This window comes from Lycium ferocissimum, chromosome 4 (assembly GCF_029784015.1).
Source record: "Lycium ferocissimum isolate CSIRO_LF1 chromosome 4, AGI_CSIRO_Lferr_CH_V1, whole genome shotgun sequence".
NCBI classification, from domain to species: domain Eukaryota; kingdom Viridiplantae; phylum Streptophyta; class Magnoliopsida; order Solanales; family Solanaceae; genus Lycium; species Lycium ferocissimum.
In genome coordinates, this window is record NC_081345.1 from 47868940 (window position 1) to 47890836 (window position 21897).

The following is a 21897-nucleotide window of genomic DNA, read 5'->3' on the forward strand; positions in this document are numbered from 1 at the left end:
CTAGATTATAGTCGTTGATAGTATGCTTGGAGGTCAAAAGTAATTTTGAACGTCGATAAGCTAGCTAAATCATGTTGAGGTTTACCTTGTATATATACTTAATTATTCATAATAAATTAAACTTTTTTCCGAAGTGCTTTGTCACAGTAGCATTAAGGTTTCTGTGAATCAGTCCCAATTTCTTTTGTTCGCATACGTGATGTAAGCGGCTACTACTCATCATAGTTGTGATGTAGCGCTAACTACCTAAATATAATCAAATTCATTCCTATAAATAGGCGACTTATGGTTCGTTTGAAAGACACACCAAACACCAAAATCATTTGCTATACACCAAAGTGAGAGCAAAGTGAGGTATTCCATAGGCCCAGAAAGAAAAAAGTACGTGAAGAAAAATAGAGTGTGAGTGATATTTGTAGTAAGGTGGGAAAATCAAAAGAGTGTTTTTCTTTTGTGGGTGTAGTGGTCTTAGGAGTATTTATACTCGTTACTACACGATGTAAAATTCCTTACTATAGTGATATCGGTTTGCTTCCTCTTGTAACGTGGTTTTTCCCTTATTCGAAGGGTTTCCACGTAAAATCTTGGTGTCATTATTCTTTGCATTTTATTCTTGTTGATTTAACCATAACTTAGTGTTCCGCGTTTATCACTAATACGTGAATATTATTATTGCGGGTCTATTTTATTCAACAAGTGGTATCGAGCGAAGGTTATAATACGAGTATGCTACTGTGGTTGCGGCACGGTCGAACTTCCACGTCGAAAAGAATTACTTTGGTCTTCGAATAAAATAGTATTTGTATTTGTGATAAACGATGGAAGCCAACACTAGTAGAATGGTTACTTTGAGTGGCGTAAATTATGCCGTTTGGAAGGGCAAAATGGAAGATTTGCTCTATGTCAAAATTTTCATGAACTTTGTCTTTGCTAATAAAAAGCACGATAATAAATCGGATGAAGAGTGGAATTTGTTGCATCGGCGAGGTTTGCGGCTTTATTAGACGGTGGGTTGACGATAATGTGTTGAACCATATTTACGGGGAGACACGTACTCGGACCCATGGGAGCGTCTTGAAAATTTGTATGCTCGGAAAAGCGGTAACAACAAGATGTTTTTGATAAAGCAAATCTTTGGTTTAAAATACCACGATGGTTCGCAATGACGGATCATCGAATATTTTTCGGGGGATCGCTGAACCGATTATCCGCTATGGGTATTAATTTTGATGAAGAAATTCAAGGCTTATTTCTACTTGGTTCCCTACCCATTCTTGGGAAATTATTAGAACTTCGTTATCAAGTTAAACTCGAATGGTGTGATCTCTATGGATCTTGCCAAGAGCGATCTTTTAAATGAAGAGATGAGAAGAAAATCTCAAGGTTCCTCATCGTCGATGTCTTGGTGAGGCGACACTAGGGGAGAGGCAAGAATCGTGGTTCTCAAAATAGAGAGCATCATAGAAGCAAATCCGAAAGCGGACTTAAAGATATTGAGTGCTATCATGCGGGAAAAAAGGGCACACAAAGAAGTTACGCCGGATTTTGAAAAAGGAGAATAGAGATAAGGAGGAAAACAAAGAAGATGGCAATCGTGTTGCGGTATCACTACGAAGATCTTGTTACTATCCTTGATGCGGATCGATAAATATTGCTTGTGATGAGTCAAATTTGGGTTGTGGACGGTGGTGCCGTCTCATGTGACATCACGGAAGGAATTTTTCTCATCTATACTCGGGTGACTTTGGAACTTTGAGTATGGGTAATGAGGCTATTGTATCTAGGGTGGGCTGGTGTTGGAACGATTTGTTTGAAAACTAGTATTGGAACTAAACTAGTTTTAAACAATGTAAAGCAACATGCACTGATGTTCGTTTGCACTTGATCTCTGTTGGTGTTTTGGATGATGAGGGATATGTCGGTACCAATGGTCTTCGGAAAATGGAAGCTTACTAAAGGTTCCATGATTGTGGCTCGTGGCGAAAAGCGTCGTGGTCTATACTGGACTACGGCCTCTACCTGTGTTGATATGGTGAATGCAGTTGAGAGCAATAACTCTTCAACATTATGGCATAAGAGGCTTAGCCACATCAGCGAGAAAGGACTAAATGTTCTAGCTAAAAAGAAATTATTGTCAAATTTCGAAAGTGCTAAACTAGAAAAGTGTGAGCACTGCTTGGCTGGAAAACAAAATAGAGTCTCTTTCAAGTCTCATCTTCCTTCAAGAAAGACAGAGTTGCTTGAGTTGGTGCATTCAGATTTATGTGGTCCAATGAAGACGAGGACTCTGGGTGGTGCACTTTACTTTGCTACCTTTATTGATGATTGCTCAAGGAAACTTTGGGTCTACGTCTTGAAGACTAAAGACCAAGTGTTGGGTGTCTTTAAGCAGTTTCAGGCTTCAGTTGAAAGAGAAGCGGGAAAAGAAAAGCGAAGTGTATTCGTGCGATAACGGTGGTGAATATTGTGGACCGTTTGACGAATGCTTGCAAGCAACGGGTATCGGACACCGAGAAGACTCCTCCTAAGACTCCTCGAAGCTTAATGGTTTAGCGAGAGAGGATGAACGGGACCTTGATGGAAAGAGTTAGATGTTTGCTTTCGAAGCAAAGTTGCCGAATTCCTTTTGGGGTGAGGCATTGTTGACCGCCGCACATGTTATTAATCTATCCCCTGCGGTTGCTTTGCAAAGTGATGTTCCAAACAGAGTTTGGTATGGGAAGGATGTTTCCTATGACCACTTGAAAGTGTTTGGTTGCAAAGCTTTTGTACATGTGCCTAAAGATGAGAGGTCAAAATTAAGCGCGAAGACAAGGCGGTGCATCTTCATTGGTTATGGCCTTGATGAGTTTGGTTACGGGCTATATGATCCAATTGAGAAGAAGGTCGTGAGAAGCGTGATGTTATCTTCGTGGAGGATCAAACCATTGAAGATATTAACAAAGCGGAGAAGAAAAAATCTTCGGGTTACGAAGGCTTAGTTAATCTTGATCAAGTTCCTCGAAACAAATGTTGATGAAGTTGGTGGGCTCGATGACGATGGTGATGCCCGAATGATGTTCCGGATCGGCATGTTGATGATGATAACGATCTTGCTATTGATGAAGTAGATGCTTCTACTTATGAAGTCGTGGATGAGCCGGATATTCCACTTAGAAGGTCTCTAGACAAGATGTTCCTTCTTCCCGTTATTCACCTAATGAGTATGTATTACTCACTGATGGGGGAGAACCTGAATGTTATGAGGAGGCCATGGAAGATGAGCACAAGGATCAATGGATCGAAGCCATGCAAGATGAGATGAAATCTCTGCATGAGAACCATACTTATGAGTTGGTGAAATTGCCTAAGGGCATGAGAGCTTTGAAGAACAAATGGGTGTTCAAAGTTAAAGCAAGAACACGACTTGAAGCCCGGATACAAAGCTAGATTGGTTGTTAAGGGATTTGGTCAAAGGAAAGGTATTGACTTTGACGAAATATTTTCTCTGTCGTGAAAATGTCCTCCATTCGGACGGTTCTTGGTTTGACTTGCTAGTCTTGATTTGGAGATTGAGCGGATGGATGTGAAGGCGCCTTTCTTCACGGTGACTTAGAAGAGGAGATTTATATGGAACAACCTGAGGGCTTCAGGGCAAAAGGTAAAGAAAATTTTGTATGCAAACTTAAGAAGAGTCTATATGGATTGAAGCAAGCTCCCAGACAGTGGTACAAGAAGTTTGAGTCTGTGATGGGGGAGCAAGGCTACAAGAAGACTTCTTCAGATCACTGTGTGTTTGTACAAAGATTTTCTGATGATGACTTTATCATCCTTCTGCTATATGTGGATGATATGTTGATTGTAGGCAAGAATGCTTCCAGGATTGACGAGTTGAAGAAACGATTGAATAAGTCTTTTGCCATGAAAGACTTGGGTCATGCTAAGCGATTTTGGGCATGAATATTACTCGTTCAAGAGATGAAAAGAAGCTTTATTTGTCACGGAAAAAAGTACATAGAACGTGTCTTGGAGCGCTTGACATGAAGAATGCTAAGAGGGTTAGCACACCTCTCCTGGTCATTTGAAATTGAGCAAAAAGATGTGTCCTACAACAACAGAGGAAAAAGAGAGAATGGCCAAGATTCCTTATTCCTCTGCCGTCGGAAGTTTAATGTATGCAATGGTATGCACTCGACCAGATATTGCTCATGCAGTCGGTGTTGTTAGCAGATTTCTCGAAAATCCAGGGAAAGAGCATTGGGAAGGCTTTGTGAAGTGGATACTCGGGTATCTAAGAGGAAGCTCGGATGAATGCTTGTGTTTTGGAGGATCAAATCCAATTTTGAAGGGCTATACTGATTCGATATGGCGGGTGACCTTGATGACGAAAAATCCACTCTTTGGATATTTGTTTACTTTTTCGGGGGGAGCTATATCATGGCGGTCGAAGTTGCGAAGTGTGTTGCCTTGTCTACAATCGAAGCGGAGTATATTGCGGCTGCGAAGGCCTGGCAAAGAAATGATATGGCTCAAGAGATTCCTTCAAGAACTTGGATTGCAGCAAATGGAGTATGTTGTCTATTGTGACAGTCAGAGTGCAATAGACTTGAGCAAGAACTCCATGTACCATGCGAGAACAAAACACATCGACGTCAGATATCATTGGATTCGTGATCAGGTAGAGAACGAATTGTTCCAGGTCAAGAAGATTCACACGAGTGAAAATCCTGCAGATATGTTGACCAAGGTGGTATCGAGAGACAAGTTCGAACTGTGCAAAGAACTTGTCGGCATGCACTCAAATTAGAAGCCAGTATACCCTCCTTCAGGTGAATGGGGCCCGGAGGGGAGGGGGAGATTTGTGGGGTCCAGTCCCCAATTTTCTTTTGTTCACATACGTGATGTAAGCGCTTACATCATCATAGTTGTGATGTAAGCGCTTACCTCATCATAGGAAATTCATTCCTATAAATAGGCAGCTTATGGTTCATTTGAAAGACACACCAAACACCAAAATCATTTGCTATACACCAAAGTGAGAGCAAAGTGAGGTATTCCGTAGGCCCCGAAAGAAAAAAGTCTGTGAAGAAAAATAGAGTGTGAGTGATACTGTAGTAAGGTGGGAAAATCAAAAGAGTGTTTTTCTTTTGTGGGTGTAGTGGTCTTAGGAGTATTTATACTCGTTACTACACAGTGTAAAATTCCTTACTATAGTGATATCAAATTTTGCTCCTCTTGGCCGTGGTTTTCCCTTATTCGAAGGGTTTCCACGTAAAATCTTGGTGTCATTATTGCTGCATTTTATTCTTGTTGATTTAACCATAACTTAGTGTTCCGCGTTTATCACTAATACCGTGAATATTATTATTTTGCGGGTCTATTTTATTCCCAACAGTTTCATCAATCCCATATCGATGGAAAACAAGAAGCAGAGAGTTGAGAGGCAGTATCAAAGAGGAGGTCCAAGAACCAAGTAAAACATAACTTTCTCGACCTTTTGGCTAAGTTCAAATGTAGTATCGGTTCTTATCGGTTTAATATATGATGTGCGGATCATCGGCTCACACGATATTAACTCAAATCTTTTAAGGGGGAGGGCTCGTCAAAGTAGTTTGCTACTTGGGCCTTCGCGTGTCGCCTTGGTCTTGCACTATTGCTTGGGCCTGGCGCACCCCACCAATTCAAGTTCAAATATTTTTGTTCCAACTGGGCTTTACAAGATGGAGCAAATTATAGTTCAGAAGTTATGATAAGTTATGCTACTTCATGTTTTGATGATTTGACAAACTGATTCGAGGAACCAGATGGGATCAGGTTCCACTAGCCATTGCAGGGTCAACTACACGGTTGTAAAGTGACACTTGTACTTGCGGCGGCGTGTGTAGCATCATAGTCATATTCGCTAGTGGATAATGAAATGTCCCTTTCATCTCCACCTATTTAAACAACATGTTACAAGTGAAAACCTAACACTTGCAAATATGAAAATTGCTCTCTTCTCAAGTGCTAGCCGCCGCATCTCAAAGTGCTCTCAAGAACAAAGCTGCAACAAACAGAAGGACCAGTTCCCAATCACTGAAGATGTCTTAAGTCCTTAGGTTTGTTGAGTCTTTGTCATTTGTTCTTTATCTTGTATTCCTACACGGCTTTCAAGAAGTGTAATAGTAGGATAGATTATCAACCATTCTGAGTTTGTTCACTTGGATAGAGCTAGTCAAGGTGTATTCTTTGCAATAGAGTTATTGGGGGCCGGGGGGGGGGGGAGGGATTAAGAGTTTAATTCCTAGGTTGTAATCTAAAGTTGCTCGTTTACAATGAAGTTTGAGCAAATCCTACTGCAGTGGGTCGTGAGCAAGGAGTTTTCCACGTAAATATCCTGTGTTATTTACTTTTTGTTGTACTCAAGGGAATAGATAGAGAACCTGTTTCTCTATACTGTTTGGTGGACTCTTATATTCTATCAAGGTAAATTATGTAATTCGAAATCTTGGGTGGTCTCTGTATAGATAGATAAAGCGCACCTCCTTCCTGTCATTATTGTGTAATGCACAAAAAAGAAGGGCAGTCCTCATTGTCAACATGATGTTATGGCCTCACGGAAATGAGATAATGAGAATTGAACGCACACCTATTTATATGTTGCACTCAAGCACGAAATTTAGAAAATTTCTATCATCTACTATTACAACTTAAGCATCTAATAAATCCTTATTTTTATGTATGTAACAGATTATGCAAAATAGGAAGTACATTAACAAACTAAAAGACTAGGTCCTTCAACAAGTATATATGTATGTTTGACCTGCCTCAACACTGATCAACGACGGTTGTGTAAATAGTAGTATTATTCGACTAAACCACGATTATTAGTAGCTATGTTGTGAAATGGGAAAATCATAATATATAGTTTTGGATAGTTTGTGCTTCATATTGCATGTCATACTTACACAAGTTACAATTGTGAAGGTGATTCCCATAATATGCTACGAGATCAACGTAGGAAATGCACGAAAATGAAGCTTTATTGTGCTCTGGGAAGCGCCATGGTAAAAGGTGTTAACATGGCGGCATTTGACAATTTACGTTATGGATGGTGTTGGTCATTCGCATGTAGTGGCCTTTTTACTTTCCCACCTCTTGTATTTTGTTCTTTCTCAGTGAGATCCTAATATTTCTCACCGCTATTAATGGTCAACATAGTGAGCCAATTTTTCCAGCAAGTATTCGAGTTAGACTCAATTTTGTTCAGGTCCTTTTTTTCTTCGGTCAATTGTCTTTTCATATCAAATCTAATTTTTCACTCCTCCCCAAGAAAAAAAAAGAAAAAAAAAATTCACTCCTCTCATTGTCGGGGTTGTTTGAGATGGAATAGATGACCTTACTTATTTCAGTTTCAACTTTTTCGGTCGGCGGAGGACTTTAGCCTCTACATGTTTAGGCATGGTTCTGGCACAGGTACTTCTTCATTTCTTTCTTGATCAAATGTTTTACTAAAGAGATCAATTTTATTAACTGAAATAGCATATATAACTTTTTCCGATATTTCTAGGTTTCCTTGTTGGGTGTCTTCCTTGCTACAAGAGATCCAATCTTTCAGCTGAACTGAGAAATTGCCCATATTGACATAGCATTTGTCGTCCCCTCATAAGATGCTTCTCATTCTTCTTTGGGACTTGTGATTGGACTGAGGCATCGTATCCAAATGAAATTAGAGAACAATGTCCATTTGGGGAGACAAGCATATCTTTGCTCATGTCATTAATCATGAATCCGATAATTTTGTCACTCCTTTGTGCTCTCGAAGCTTGGACATTCACGCTTTTTACTTCTGCGGTTCTGTGCATAGGCTATGTGATATACAAACTTTTGCCCGAGGCACAAAAACAGATGGGGAGCTAGTAGAGGAAGAGATATGGAAACAACACTGGTTTTGGAAAAGATTTCTTCCTAAAGATAGCAATGCCAAAGCAGTGTAGCTGTAAGTTATTTTTGTAATGTAAAATTATAATTTACATTTCCATCCATTTATTATACTTAGAATTGGTAGTTAGAATTAGTAGTCTAAAGTCAAACCTTAATAAGAGGTCAAATATATCTTCAATAAAACTAGCTTTTGGGTGCATCACAGGTGCATCTCGTGCGTCACACGTACATCTCGTGTCAAACAATGCGGGAGAAAGCCAGAATTTTTTTTTCCGTATTATCAAGGAAGAAGGAGTTGGGCAGTGAAGACTTTTACGAATAACTTTTGCGCTTATATCAATGTATGACTCATCCTCTTCTCATCAATTGTGCAACTCTCAACTATTCCTTCCGTGTGGGCCGCCCATGGACTTATCCAGTCTTGGGGCTGAAAACCAGTACTTATTCTTGGATCAATACTTCACCTAGTTGGAAGTATATTTATGTACTGGTTTTGAATGATGTTGTGGCATCAATTGGCCTATCAATCATTGAATGTAGCGTGACGTTCCTATATAAGTTTGTTGTTTCTCTTCTTGTTAACTTATGTATTTTTTATTCATTAGCTAATGAAATTTTATTGATAGGAACTGAAAGTTTAAGCACTCTTGGAAATTTAAATACAATTATGAACAATAGGAACAGAGGTTAAGCAAGTGGAAAGAAAGTTGAAAGCTAATTGCTATTGACATGAACATACTTATTTATATGCTACACTCAAACAAGAAATTTAGAAAATTTCTCAACTACTGTTACAACTTAAGCATCTAATATATCCTTATTAGGAGTAACACATTATGAAAAATAGAAAGTACACTAACAAACTAAGAGACTAGGTCCAACTTTAAATTAGTCTTCAACAAGTATAAATGTATTTGACATGCCTCAGCACTGATTACGTACTGTTGTGTAAATAGTAGTATTGTCCGACAAGACAATGATTAGCATTAGCTATGTTGTGAAATAGGAAAATCATAATATATAGTTTTGGATCTTTTGTCCTTCATACTGCATGTTATACTTACCCAAGTTACAATTTTGAAGGTGATTCCCACAGTATGTCACGAGACCAACGTAGGAAATGCACGAAAGTGGATTTCACTTCCTTTTATCTTTATGTTGCAAGATGGAAGCATCATGGAAAAAGGCGTTAACATGGCGGCGTCTGATAATTTCCATAATGGATGGCGCTAGTCATTCGCATGTGTTGGCCTTTTTGCTTTCCCACTTCTTGTATTATCGTTCTTTAATTTCTCAGTGAGACCCAATATTTCTCATTGATAAGGGGTAAATGGAGGAGGAAAAAGCGGCCTTCAAGAGGCTTAGAAGAAATGGAGCAGAACCACAGCTGCAATTATGGGCGGGCATGAAAGAAATAAAGGCAACGGGAAACAGAATAAGCTGTTACACTCTTACCACTTTTAATGGTCAACATAGTCGCCCAATTTTTCCAGCAATTATTGGGGTTAGACAAAATTTTGTTTTTTGGTCTTTTTATTTCTTCAATCAATTAACTATTCATATCAAGCCTCATTTCTCCCTTCGCTCATTGCCAGGGTTGTTAATTGGCTATTCATAAAACTGATGTTAATTGGTAATATTTTACCGTTGTGGGAGTTCTCCAGATACTACAGGAACATAGTTTTAAGAATGCAAAAATCATCAAAACGCTTGATTTTTCGCCTCTACAATATGTGTTTTATGCAATAAAGCTCATTAAGCTAGGAGCACACATATGTGATCATGTCAGTCAAGAAAATGGATTGAGATAGATCGACAGTATAGTATTTTCTTGTAAGACACAAAATTGTTCTATTTCTTTAACTGGATAAAGTGTATAGGATAGGTTTTCCTGCATGATACAAAATTATTGAAGTGGAAGGGGGTGGAAAAGGTTGTCCCTTCTTGATGAGTTATGATATTTCGTGTTTTGATGATTTGACAAACTCATTTGAGGAACCAGATACGATCAGGTTCTAGCCATTGAAATTGCTCGATCAACTCTACAGTGACACCGCACAGCTGCAGGTTATGTTTATAGAGGGACCAACTGAGGAACCAGATGAGATCAGGTTCTAGCCATTGCTTCAGTAAACTCCACAACTGTAAAGATGGCTGACACCGTACCAACTGGAAGCAGTACGGCAGCACAGCTACAGGTTATGTTTATAGAAGGACCAGATGTGATCAGGTTCTAGCCGTTGCTCGGTCAACTTTACGAAAAGAAAGTGCCGACACTATCTGTTTCACAAACGTAGTGTACTAGTGGATGATGCAATGTCCCTTTCACCTCAACACTTGCTGTCCATATACAACATTATACAAGTGCAAACCTAACACTTTGAAAATTAGAAAAATTATTCTCTCACAAGTAGTAGCCGCCGCTGCTCTCAAAGCGCTCATCAAGAACAAAGCTACAACAACTGAAGGACCATTTCTCCAATCACTGTCAATGTCTTAAGTCCTTTAAGTTGTTAAGTCTTTGTCTTTTGTTCTAAACTTGTATTTCCTACACTACTTTTAAGAATTTCTTGGCAGGACAGATTTTCAACCTTTTGTGGTGTTTGCTTGGCTAGAGTTAGTCAAGATTTGTTCTTTGCAATAGAGTTAACAAACCAATGAGAAAACAAAGTTCAAAATGGGATGCAAACAAAACTCATTAAAGGATTTCAGAGTTCTTACTGTTGAATTTGTAAAAAAAATGAGAAAAAATAGAGATAGTAACGTGTTTGGGCAGTGTTAGGTGAAAATGAGTGAAAGCATTCAATGCTTTGCTCGTTTTGGCCATGCTCGACCTGAGCAAACTCTCCTTTTCCTGCCATTTTGCTATAAATAGCCATAGATGACGAGGAGAGAGAAAATCTCGCAGAGGCGGCTAGGGTTTGGAGAGAAAAAGGGGGAAAGGGAAGGGGAGGGGGTGTTTGGTCAACTAAAAATGGTAAATGGGGGCTGCCCATTTATTTTTTAAAAGGACCGAGGCCAGCCCAAAAAGGGCCAAACCCGGCCCAATGCATAAAATAAGAATGTGTGTATTTATCATATGTAAATATTTTACATATATAGGTGTATTACATTATATATACACATATATTAACGTGACAAAAAATAAAAAGAAAGAATTGATGGGTACGTAAAAAACCCGAACCTTTATACTCCAATAAAGTTAGGATAGATCTAGTATACAGTAATGTTTCTATTTGAGCTTTTGTTTCTGTTAGCTGAGCATACGGTATTGAGCCGTACGAGAATTACTTGAATTGTTCCGATAAATAGCATGGGCCTAGTATGAGTTGAGGGAGACGAGATACGAATTATTTCATACCTCGTTGTCAATGATAAAAGAAAAGAGTGGAAAAATCAATTATAAGGGAGAAAGATGGGTGGTGAATATAATCAAAACCTGTTGTTAAAAGAGTGAAAATTAACCAAATAATAAGTCTCGAATTTTAGAGACAAATAATGGCTTTTAACGTTAGACAAGCTTTAGGAACGTTTTAAAATGTTTGTCTCGATTAATGCGGTTACACATCTTATTTTGAGATGCTTAAACAACTCAAGGATGCGGTTACGCGCCTAAGCCAATTCGTTTTTTTAATAATTAATTTCTTTTCTGTCAAAATGCGGTTACGCATCTTATTTCGAGACGCTTAAAAGAAACTCAATGATACGGTTACGCATCTTGAAAAAATTGTTCTAATAATTAAATTTCTTTAATCCAAATCAAGACGTAGAGACAGAGACCAATTGGGTGTGATACATACGAGTGAAGAAAGCGATTGCACTTCTAAGCCGGTTTATGCCAAGATCCAGAATGTGGTTACGCATCTAGGTTAAGACTAATAAAAGTTCAACAATGAAAAGCACGAGCAGATCAGGGCTTGTAACACAATTTATCAAAAAAAAAACTAGATTAAGCTAAATATAAGTCAATAAAGCGACCGTGCTAGAACCACTGGACTCGGGGAATGCCTAACACCTTCTCCCCGGTCAAGAGAATTCCTTACCTGGTCCTTTGTTTTTGCGGACCAATAATAAAAGAGTCATTTCCTTTTGATAAGGGATTTATAAGGTGAATTAGAACACCATCAATTCCAAATGGCGACTCTATAAAATAATTAATCCCTAATTAAAACCGTCACTTCAATTGGAAAATCCCTTTTAATAAAAAACATGTATTTATCACGGGGTGAAAAAAGAGTGTGACACCTCTAAGAGGTATTTATGGATAATACAACTCTTTATTTTATTTATTTTTCGTGGCTATAATATTTTTCTACTTTACACATCGTAACTAGTGCAATAACATACCGTTATTGGACTATACCCGGTGAAAGATACGCTTGTATCCCATTCTCCTCAAAAGTCTTCCGTTTTCAATCCATTTTCTCTCCCATTCTCTCCAATCACAACCGCAATTTTCGCCATTTTCTCTCCCATTCTCTCCAATCATAACCGCAATTTTCGCCATTTTCTCTATCCTCAATATTTGCACAATTTGGTTAACCTAAATTGTTTATCACCACAAATAGCTAAGTGCTTTTGGGTGGTTTTTTCGTTGATGTTTACGTGTGTGTTTGTTCATTGTATCTTCTTCAATTTCATTGATTACAAGTCCGCCATCTTACAATTTGATTGATTATTACATGTCCGTCTTTCTTAGGGTTTTTACAAGAAGCTTCAGTAATCTATATATGTTAGCCTTCTGATATAGTTAAATACCTAGCACACTGGATGTATCTTATTATATTGGTTTTAAAATAATTTTGTTTGAACATATTATAGGGTTGGTTTACTTATATCCACATGTGTACCATGTGTACTAACACACAACACATATAAATACATGTGGATATAAGTAAACCAACCCTATAATATGTTCAAAAACAATTATTTGAAGAAAAAAATTTACAGTAAGATATATCCAGTGTGCTATGTATTTGAATATATCAGAAGGCTAACATATATAAATTATAACAAAAACTAGAAATACAGTAAAATACATCTAGTAACAAACAAATACACATTGTATCATTAATAGCTAAGGTTATATATAGTCTAATAAATGTATATATAAAAGATCGTTGTATACAAAATACACAAATACATTGACACAAAAAAATAGTCATACAAATCATAACTCATACAATGTATCTAAACATAGATTATTCATGAACAAAAGTCAAATACACTACCTCCTCCTCCGTTGCTTCCACCTCATCCATTGCTACCGATGGTTGTTCTTCAACAACATCTTTACCCGAAGCAAGGTCGCTTACTTTTCTCCTCTTTTCTACAGCAACTTTAGAACTTTTTATAACTGGTACAACATCTTTTCGCTTGGCTGATTTTGCAACTTCAGTTTGATCCATTTGCTGCATATTTATTGGGTCATGAAGATTCTTACTACGTGTCTCTGCAACAATTTTTTCAGTAGAGCCTTGATTACATTTTGTTGTTGAGTAATGCCTAAATCAAAAGATGGACCATCGAATAAATTGTGTGTACCTTGAGTAACCCTGGTTGGAATGTGTCCTTCAGCCATTAAAATCGATAAGCAAGCTTTTTGTAAAGACCCTAAGCATGGCAGGCTTGTAATTAGTGAAATTGAAGAAGATACAATGAACAAATACATGTATACATCAACGAAAAAACCACCCAAAAGCACTTACCTATTTGTGCGGCTAAATGATTTAGGTTAACCAAATCGTGCAAATATTGAGGACAGAGAAAATGGCGAAAATTGTAGTTATGATTGGGGAGAATGGGAGAGAAAATGGATTGAAAACGGAAGACTTTTGGGGAGAATGGGATACATGTGTATCTTTCGTTGGGTATAGTCCAGTAAATGTATGTTAATGCACTAGTTACGATGTGTGAATTAGAAAAATACTATAGCTATGCCAAGTAAATTTCCGCTAATCAATGATAAGATTCACACTGCTTCATAATTTTAAACCCACGAACCATTTACTTGATTTCAAAATTAATTGCTGCCCATTCCCTAATTCACATCATATGCAGCTAATGGGCCAAAAGCATAAAAGCACAATCACTTAAAACCAAGAATGATATCTATGTAATCAAGTAACTAGGGAAATCACCGCGAACACGCAAAGAAGTTTTGAGGCAGAAATAACCAAAATGGAACTAAAAGGAGGATGGTTTACTATGATGCAGTTTAGTCCATTTAATATCTTAATTATTTGTAACAATTTGCACCAAATAATAACCTTATACATGCTTGAATAATAAACCGTATATGCTGAAGATTACTTAAGACATGTTCTAGTACACGTGCAAAAATAAACTCACGCATAGAGGTACTTTGACCGGGAAGAAGGAAAAGGAACAATGAGAATTGAACTCAAACCTCTTGTGTTTGAAACTCACTAGTACCACTCTATTACAAATGTTGATAGTATGCTTGGAGGTCAAAAGTAATTTTGAACGTCGGTAACCTAGCTAAATCATGTTGAGGTTTATGTTGTATACTTAATTGCTCATAAATAAAATAAACTTTATTCTAAAATGTCCTTGTCACGATAATATACAAGTAGGTAGCATTAAGGATTCTTCAGTCCCATATCGATGGAAAATGAAAAGCAGAGAGTAGAGAGACATGAGAAGAGAGGAGGTCCACGAACCAAGTAATGCATACCTTTCTCGGCCTTTTGGCTAAGATCAAGTGTAGTACCTGTTCTTATCAATTTAATATATGATATGTGGGTCATTGACTCACACGATATTGACTCAATTTTTTAAGGGGGAAGGCTCATAATAGTAGCTTGCTACTTGGGCCTTCGTGTGTCACCTTTGGTGTTGCACTACAACCTTGGCCTTGTGCACTCCACCAAATCAAGGCTAATTGTTTCTGTTTGTGCAGGGCTACATAAGATTGAACAAATTATAGTGTAGAAATTATGAAATGGAAATCTTTGGTATGTATATAGATTAAGAACCCTCTTCTTGTTATTGTTTAATGCAACAGAAGCGCAGTACACACAGTCAAACATATAATGTCTTGGACTCTGGTTATATTAGTGTTGTGTTAATTCTTTAAAACCAAGAAGTGTTTCCATAAAACTTATGTTAAATGGTTTCATTTCGCGTCCTAGGAGTTTTCTACAGGAGCAGAGTTGTACAAATATAGAAAATCATCAAAACGCATGATTCCTAGTCTCTACAGTGTGGGAATTAAATAGTTATAACCCGACTTTAACAGCAAAAAGTTGAAAAGAAACGCACATTTGTATCATAACACGTACATTTATTTACATTATTACTGTATGACTTTTGCAGGCCTTCATATAATTTTGACAGGTTTAGAGTTAGCTGTAATGGTAATTTGGGCAATTCACAACAGTAAAACATTGAAGGCCCTCTCCTTCTATTTAAGATTGATGAGAAACAAATTTGAGAAATTTTCTGATGATCTGTATTAAGTATTCACTGTTGTATATATACATCTATTTTGGGCAGAAAAGAAATAGAAACATTAAAGCCTCCTATACACTTGTCCTATTTCTATTGAGCTATGTAAATAAATATCCTAACAACTTATATTTCTCCTTGTGCAATCCATGTGAGAGGAAGCTTCCAATATGCTTCTCTATGTACAACTGTAGTTTTAATCAAACGGCCACAAATGTATCTTGATTATTTTTTATCAACGCATTTGATCGTACCACGTATCCAAGAGACAAAGATGTCTTCTTCTTAGTATACTCTGAAGTGTTTGACACTTTACTCTTTTCTTTACCTCTTTCAATGTTTTTCTTTTTCTTGTTGCTGAGTAAAGAATTCAAATTAGTAGAAATGGAGGATTTCTCTCCAATACCCCCCCCCCCCTTAAGTTGGTGGGTAAAGAAATATCCCCCAACTTGTTCAATAAGTTCCGATGAGAAACCCCATGTAAGGGTTTTGTGAATAAGTCGGCGAGCTGCTGTTCCGATGGCACAAAAGATAGAGTAATAAGCCCAGAGATAAATTGTTGTCTTACAAAATGACAATCTAACTCCACGTGTTTCGTTCTTTCGTGAAACACAGGGTTCTTGGCGATGTTAATAGCTACTCGACTATCAAATTTGACGGTGATAGGCAAGGATGGTAGTACAGATAGATCTTCAAGGAGACGCACCAACCATGTAATTTCAACAGTCACTCTGCGCATAGAACTATATTCTGATTCGGCAGAGGAAAGGGAAATTGAAGCTTGCTTCTTGGAATTCCATGAAATTCGAGCTCCACTAAGAGTAATAAAATATCCACTAATGGACCGGCTAGTGTCTTTATAGGAAGGCAGTCGGCATTACAAAATGCCAACAAATCAAGAGATGGATCATATGAAAGTAGAATCCCCTGCCCTGGATCATGGTAAAGATACCGTAACACACGAAGAGCAGCAAGAAATTGACTTTCTTTAGGGTTCTGCATGAATTGACTCAAAGTCAAGACAAAGAAATGACAAATCTGGTGTAGTATGAGTCAAGCAATTCAATTTCCCAACGAGGTGTCGATAGGATGTAGGATTTGATAATAAAGGACTATCATCATAGAGCTTGCAGTAAGGGTCTAGAGGAGAAGTAACATCTGCACTAGAGCAGTCAAATTCACTCAAAGTTCTAAGGTAAACTTTCTTTGACTAATGATATAGCCATACTTTTCACGGAGAACTTCCATTCCCAGGAAGAAATTGATATCCCCTAAATGTTTAACCTTGAACTCAGTAAATGTGTGATGTTGGTGATTTCTGAAATGTCATTACACAATCGTAATCAAGATATCATCAGCATAGACAGCTATGATAGAAATAAGTGCACCTGATCCTTTGAACAATAGAGAATAATCATTCAGAAAGCTAGTGTATCCCTTGTAAGTAAGAGTACCTGCTAATTTGGAATACCATTGTCTGGATGCTTGTTTTAATCCATACAATGGTTTCCTTAGCAAATAGACTAGATTAGGTCTAGGGGAACTTAAACCAGCAGGACACCTCATGTACATGAAAAAGACATTACTCACATCTAACTAATGGACTTGCCACCCTTTCTTAACAGCAATAGTGAGCAAACATCTTATAGTGGTAATCTTAACCACTAGGGAAAATGTTTCTGTGTAGTCCACCCCTTCTTGTTGAATATCCCCCCTCACAACCAACCTAGCCTTAAGTCTTTCAATAGAACCATGAGACTTGTGCTTTACCTTGTAAACCCATTTATAAGGTAAAGGTTTGATTCCTGGTGGAAGTTCCACAACATCCCAAGTATGATTCAAATCAAGTGCTTCCAATTCTGCTCTCATAGCTTCTTTCTACCCAGGATGATTAGAAGCTTGAGCACAACTTTTAGGTTCAATAATGTTAGAAATATATTGAAAAATATGTTGATTAGGAAGTGATAAAGAATTAAATGAAAAGGCAGTAGGTTGATGGGGATGAACAAAACAAGCATTTGTAACATCAGTCAACAGTATGTTATTACAAATATAGTCATCTAGATACCATGGTTTATATTTCAATCTTTCAGATTTTCTAGCAGGGATTGAAGGAGGATCAGGGGAAGAAATATTGGGTATGGTAGGGTAAGTAAAGGAATCAAGAGAAGTAGGATGTGTTTGAGTAAGTTGAGGTGAAGCGGGACAAGATGAGTGAAGATTACTGAAAGGAGTTTGTAGTGGGTGTGAATCTAGTTCGGAACAGTCTGATAAAGAAGTAGAATTAGGAAACAGAGGTGGATTGGATGGAGAAATAGAAGCAAATAGGAAATGTGACTCATGGAAGGATACATCTCTAGAGACAAAACCCTTTTGGAGTTAAGTTGCATAAGCTTGTAACCCTTTTGTCTTTGCGGATAACCCAAGAATACACAAGCAGTTGACCTTGGTTCAAACTTAGCCCTGGTCTTAGAAGAGGTGTTAGCATAGCACAAATATCGAAAACTTCTTAAGCACTAATAATCTAGTCGATGTCCAAAAATTAATTCATAAGGAGTTTTCCCATGTAAAACTCTAGATGGAAATCAATTTATTAGATATGTCGCTGTCAAAATACAATCTCCCCCAAAAAAAACAATAGGCAATTTGGACTGAAACATAAGCCCTCTAGCAATCGCTAAGAGGTGCCTATGCTTTCTTTCCACTACTCCATTTTGTTGTGGAGTTCCTACACATGAAGTTTGATGTATTATACCTTGTGAACTGAGAAAATATGCCTTTTGAATACCTTTCCCTAATTCCAGTGCATAATCAGATCTAATATATTTAACTTTCACATTGAATTGTCTTTCAACAAGTGCCAAAAAAATCTTTAAAGTAGGGAAAGCTTTACTTTTTGTGCTCAACAGAAAAGTCCAATTGCCCCTACTATAATCATCCACTATAGTCAAGAAATATTTGTAACCATCATAGGTGTATGATCTGTATGGTCTTCAAGTCTCTATATGGATCATGTCAAACAATCTTGTAGAATGAATAACATTAATTGGAAAAGGTAACCTTGTTTGTCTTGCCTTAGGACAAACATCACAAATATGATCAGATTTAGAAGAAAATTGAATGAAAGATAGTCTTGTCATTACAGAATAAGGCAAATGCCCCAACCTTACATGCCAAAGATCAACAGTAGGAACTACATTTGCAGAAACAGGAAAAGAAACTGAAACAGACTCAGAAATGGAATTACTTCCTTTTGGAGTTGAAGCTACATTATCATTTGACACTTCCTTAGACCTAAGACTAGTGGGTTGCAATAGGTATAATCTATCTCTTACTTCACCAAAAGCTTGATTGAGCCTCGTTAAAGGGTCCTGTAACAAACAAAGACTAGGGGTAAATTTCACATCACAATTGATTTGACAACATAACTTATGAACAGAGAGTAAGTAATATTTGAAAATTGGAACATGAAGGACATTTTGTAAAATCAAGTTTGGTAGAATAGAAACACTACCATTATGTGTGATAATGATCCTGAAAGAATTAGGCAAAGTAAGACTTAAAGGCAACGGAAGAGGGGTTAGAGAAATAAACACTTTAGAATCAAAACACATATGTTACAAGCACCTGAATCAATAATCCAGGTGCTAGAATTGAAGACTGAAAAACATTTCCCTGAGTACTCAAGAATAGTACCAGCAATGGCATTGACATTGAATCCAGCAGGTGCAACTCATCCTTGTCCCAATCTTACTTCCATGATTGCTTGCTGAATAAGTTCTTCACATTGATTCCTGCTTATATATTGACTCAGAGTGGTGTTGTTGCACTCTGCTTGTGAGTTGTTACTTGGTTCTAGCTCTTCTGCTGTAATTACACCATTTGCATTTGTTGGACCTTGATAATCTTTAGTTTTTGTGAACTCAAAATCTTGGGGGAAACCAATCAATCTGTAACAGTCATCTACAAAATGTCCAGTTTTTCCACAGTGTCTACAGATAGCATTTGGGTTGTATTTAGTTTTTCTTGGTTTGAATCTTTGTGAAGCCTGTTTTCCACCCCTTTGCTGCATATTGGGATACCTTTGTGGTGGATTTCCTCCTCTCATGCCTTGATTTGCAAATCTCTTATTTTCTTGATTTGCAAATCTCTGATTAACTCTATTTTGTGTTGTTGTCATGAAAGATGCAGAATCAAGTTTGCTGCATTAACAAACACTTCCCTCTGATTTTCATCTTGCAATAGTAGTAAATAAGCATTGTCTATGCTTGGTAAGGGACTCATCATTAATATGTTTCCCTTTGCTTGAGTATAGACATCATTAAGGCCCATTAGAAACTACATGAGCCTCTGATCTTCTAAGGATTTGATTAATTTTGTTTTCCCTTCACATGTGCACACAAAATTACAACATATCATAACATTTAGGGAATCTAATTCATCCCAAAGCTTTTTAAGCTTTGTGAAATAACCTGCCACATCACTTGTACCTTGTACTAAGCTAGAAAGTTCCTTTTGTAGGTGGTACAATTTTGCCCCATTTGATTTGCCAAATCTGCACTCCAGACTATCCCATAGTTCCTTTGCAGTCTTGGAATGAATCACACTATCTGCTATCTCCATGGTCATTGATTTTAGCAACCAAGCTGTCACTATATCATTATAACAGCTCCATTGTTCATAGTCCAGTGCAGTCAGATCTGGTGCCTTACAGGCTCCATTGATTAAGCCCAGCTTTCTTTTTGCTAATATTGCTATGAGTACTGCCCTCCTCCATCTTATGTAACCTCTTCCATCAAAAACAGAGTTAACAATGTTCATTCCAGGTGAATCCAAGTGACTGAGATGATATGGATGAGAAGAGTCAAATACAGTGACATTCCCAGTATTTCCAGTGTCTGTGATTCCAGTATTTTCTTGAATCATTTTGTTTTGATTGTATATGATATGTGATTGATGATGAAAAACTTTGGATCGAGCTAATGCTCTGATACCATATAAGATTGATGAGAAACAAATTTGAAAATTTTTTTGATGATCTGTATTGAGTATTCACTGTTGTATATATACATCTATTTTGTGCAGAAAAGAAATTGAAAAATAAAAGCCTCTTATACACTTGTCTTATTTTTATTGAGCTATGTAAAATATATATCCTAACAACTTATATTCCTCCTTGTGCTATTCACGTGAGAGGAAGCTTCCAATATGCTTCTCTAGGTACAGCTATAGTTTTAATCAAATGGCCACAAATGTATCATGTTTATTTTTTATCAACGCATCTGATCGTGCCACGTATCCAAGAGACAAAGATGTCTTCTTCTTAGTATTCCCTGAAGTGTTTGACACTTTACTCCTTTCTTTACCTCTTTCAATCTTTTTCTTTTTCTTGTTGCTGAATAAACAATTCAAATCAGTAGAAATGGAGGATTTCTCTCCAATATTCTGGATATTTGAATTGTTAATATTCAAACTAATAAACCAAATGGCCAGAATGTGAAAGAGAACATACTGTTTTTCCTTTCACTTGGTGCATATCAAGTTACTTTACTCTGTGTGTATGCTAGAAAATCCAACAATAACGAGAAAGAGCACCAGCAACGGTGTGAATTGAACTCATACTAGCACTAGAAATGGTGTGAATTGAACTCATACTTATTGTGTTTAAAATTTACTGGTACCCACTAAACTATAACACTGATAGTATGCTTGATGGTCAAAAAACGATTTTGAACTAGTTAAGTCATGTTGAAGGTTATGCTCTTTGTATAATCAAAAAATTGCAGGTAGCTTTCTATTATATAGGTTACTTTAGTGTTTATAAGTAAAAAAATTCCCCAAGTGGAAGTGTCTTTGTCACACTCATATAAAAGTGGGTAGCATTAGCCATTAAGGGTATGTCATCCCACATCGATAGAAAATGGAAAACAGAGAGTTGAGAGGCATTATAAAACAAGAGGCCCGTGATAAGGGCAAAGCATACCTTAATTGGCCTTTTGGCTAAGATCAAGTGTAGTGTTTGTTCTTATTAGTTTAATATTTGATATGGGTTATCGATTCACATAATATTAACTTAATTTTTAAGGGTAGAGTCTGTTAAAGTAGCTTGCTATCTGGGCTTTTGAGTGTAGCTCATGCGTTGCACTACAAAGACGTGCAGTAGCTCATGTGTTGCAATACAGCACGTGCTTGGTGCATCCCACCAATTCAAGTTTAAATGTTTTCTGTACTACAATTTGTTTTTTGGGGAAGATTAAAAAGGAGTAGTATTTTTAGGATAAGAAAGGATGTTCAGTAATTCATTTTCAGAAATCTTGCTTCAGATATGAAAAAAATCTACACCCCACTAGTTGATGTTCAACATCATACTCAATATTTTCTGGAAACCAATGGTTATTTTGAAACAGGCCCTTCAACGCTGTGATTGTATAAATGTTTAATTTGCAGCTCTTCAAACTCAATAACAAGCAAAATATACTTAACAAGGATGAAGATGTTATTGTGAAATTGAAATATGGGGACTGC

The 21897-nt window shown here is 37.2% G+C and overlaps 3 non-coding genes across 3 annotated transcripts; all 3 read left to right on the forward strand.

The window, feature by feature from the left end:
* The first annotated feature begins 5459 nt into the window (after nucleotides 1-5459).
* On the forward strand, nucleotides 5460-5656 carry LOC132054962 (U2 spliceosomal RNA). Its single transcript, XR_009414436.1, has one exon. It is a non-coding gene; the product is annotated as a U2 spliceosomal RNA (small nuclear RNA).
* Nucleotides 5657-14595: 8939 nt separating this feature from the next.
* Nucleotides 14596-14792, forward strand: LOC132054961 (U2 spliceosomal RNA). The gene has a single exon (XR_009414435.1). It is a non-coding gene; the product is annotated as a U2 spliceosomal RNA (small nuclear RNA).
* Nucleotides 14793-21351: 6559 nt separating this feature from the next.
* On the forward strand, nucleotides 21352-21545 carry LOC132054963 (U2 spliceosomal RNA). The gene has a single exon (XR_009414437.1). It is a non-coding gene; the product is annotated as a U2 spliceosomal RNA (small nuclear RNA).
* The last annotated feature ends 352 nt before the right edge of the window (nucleotides 21546-21897 follow it).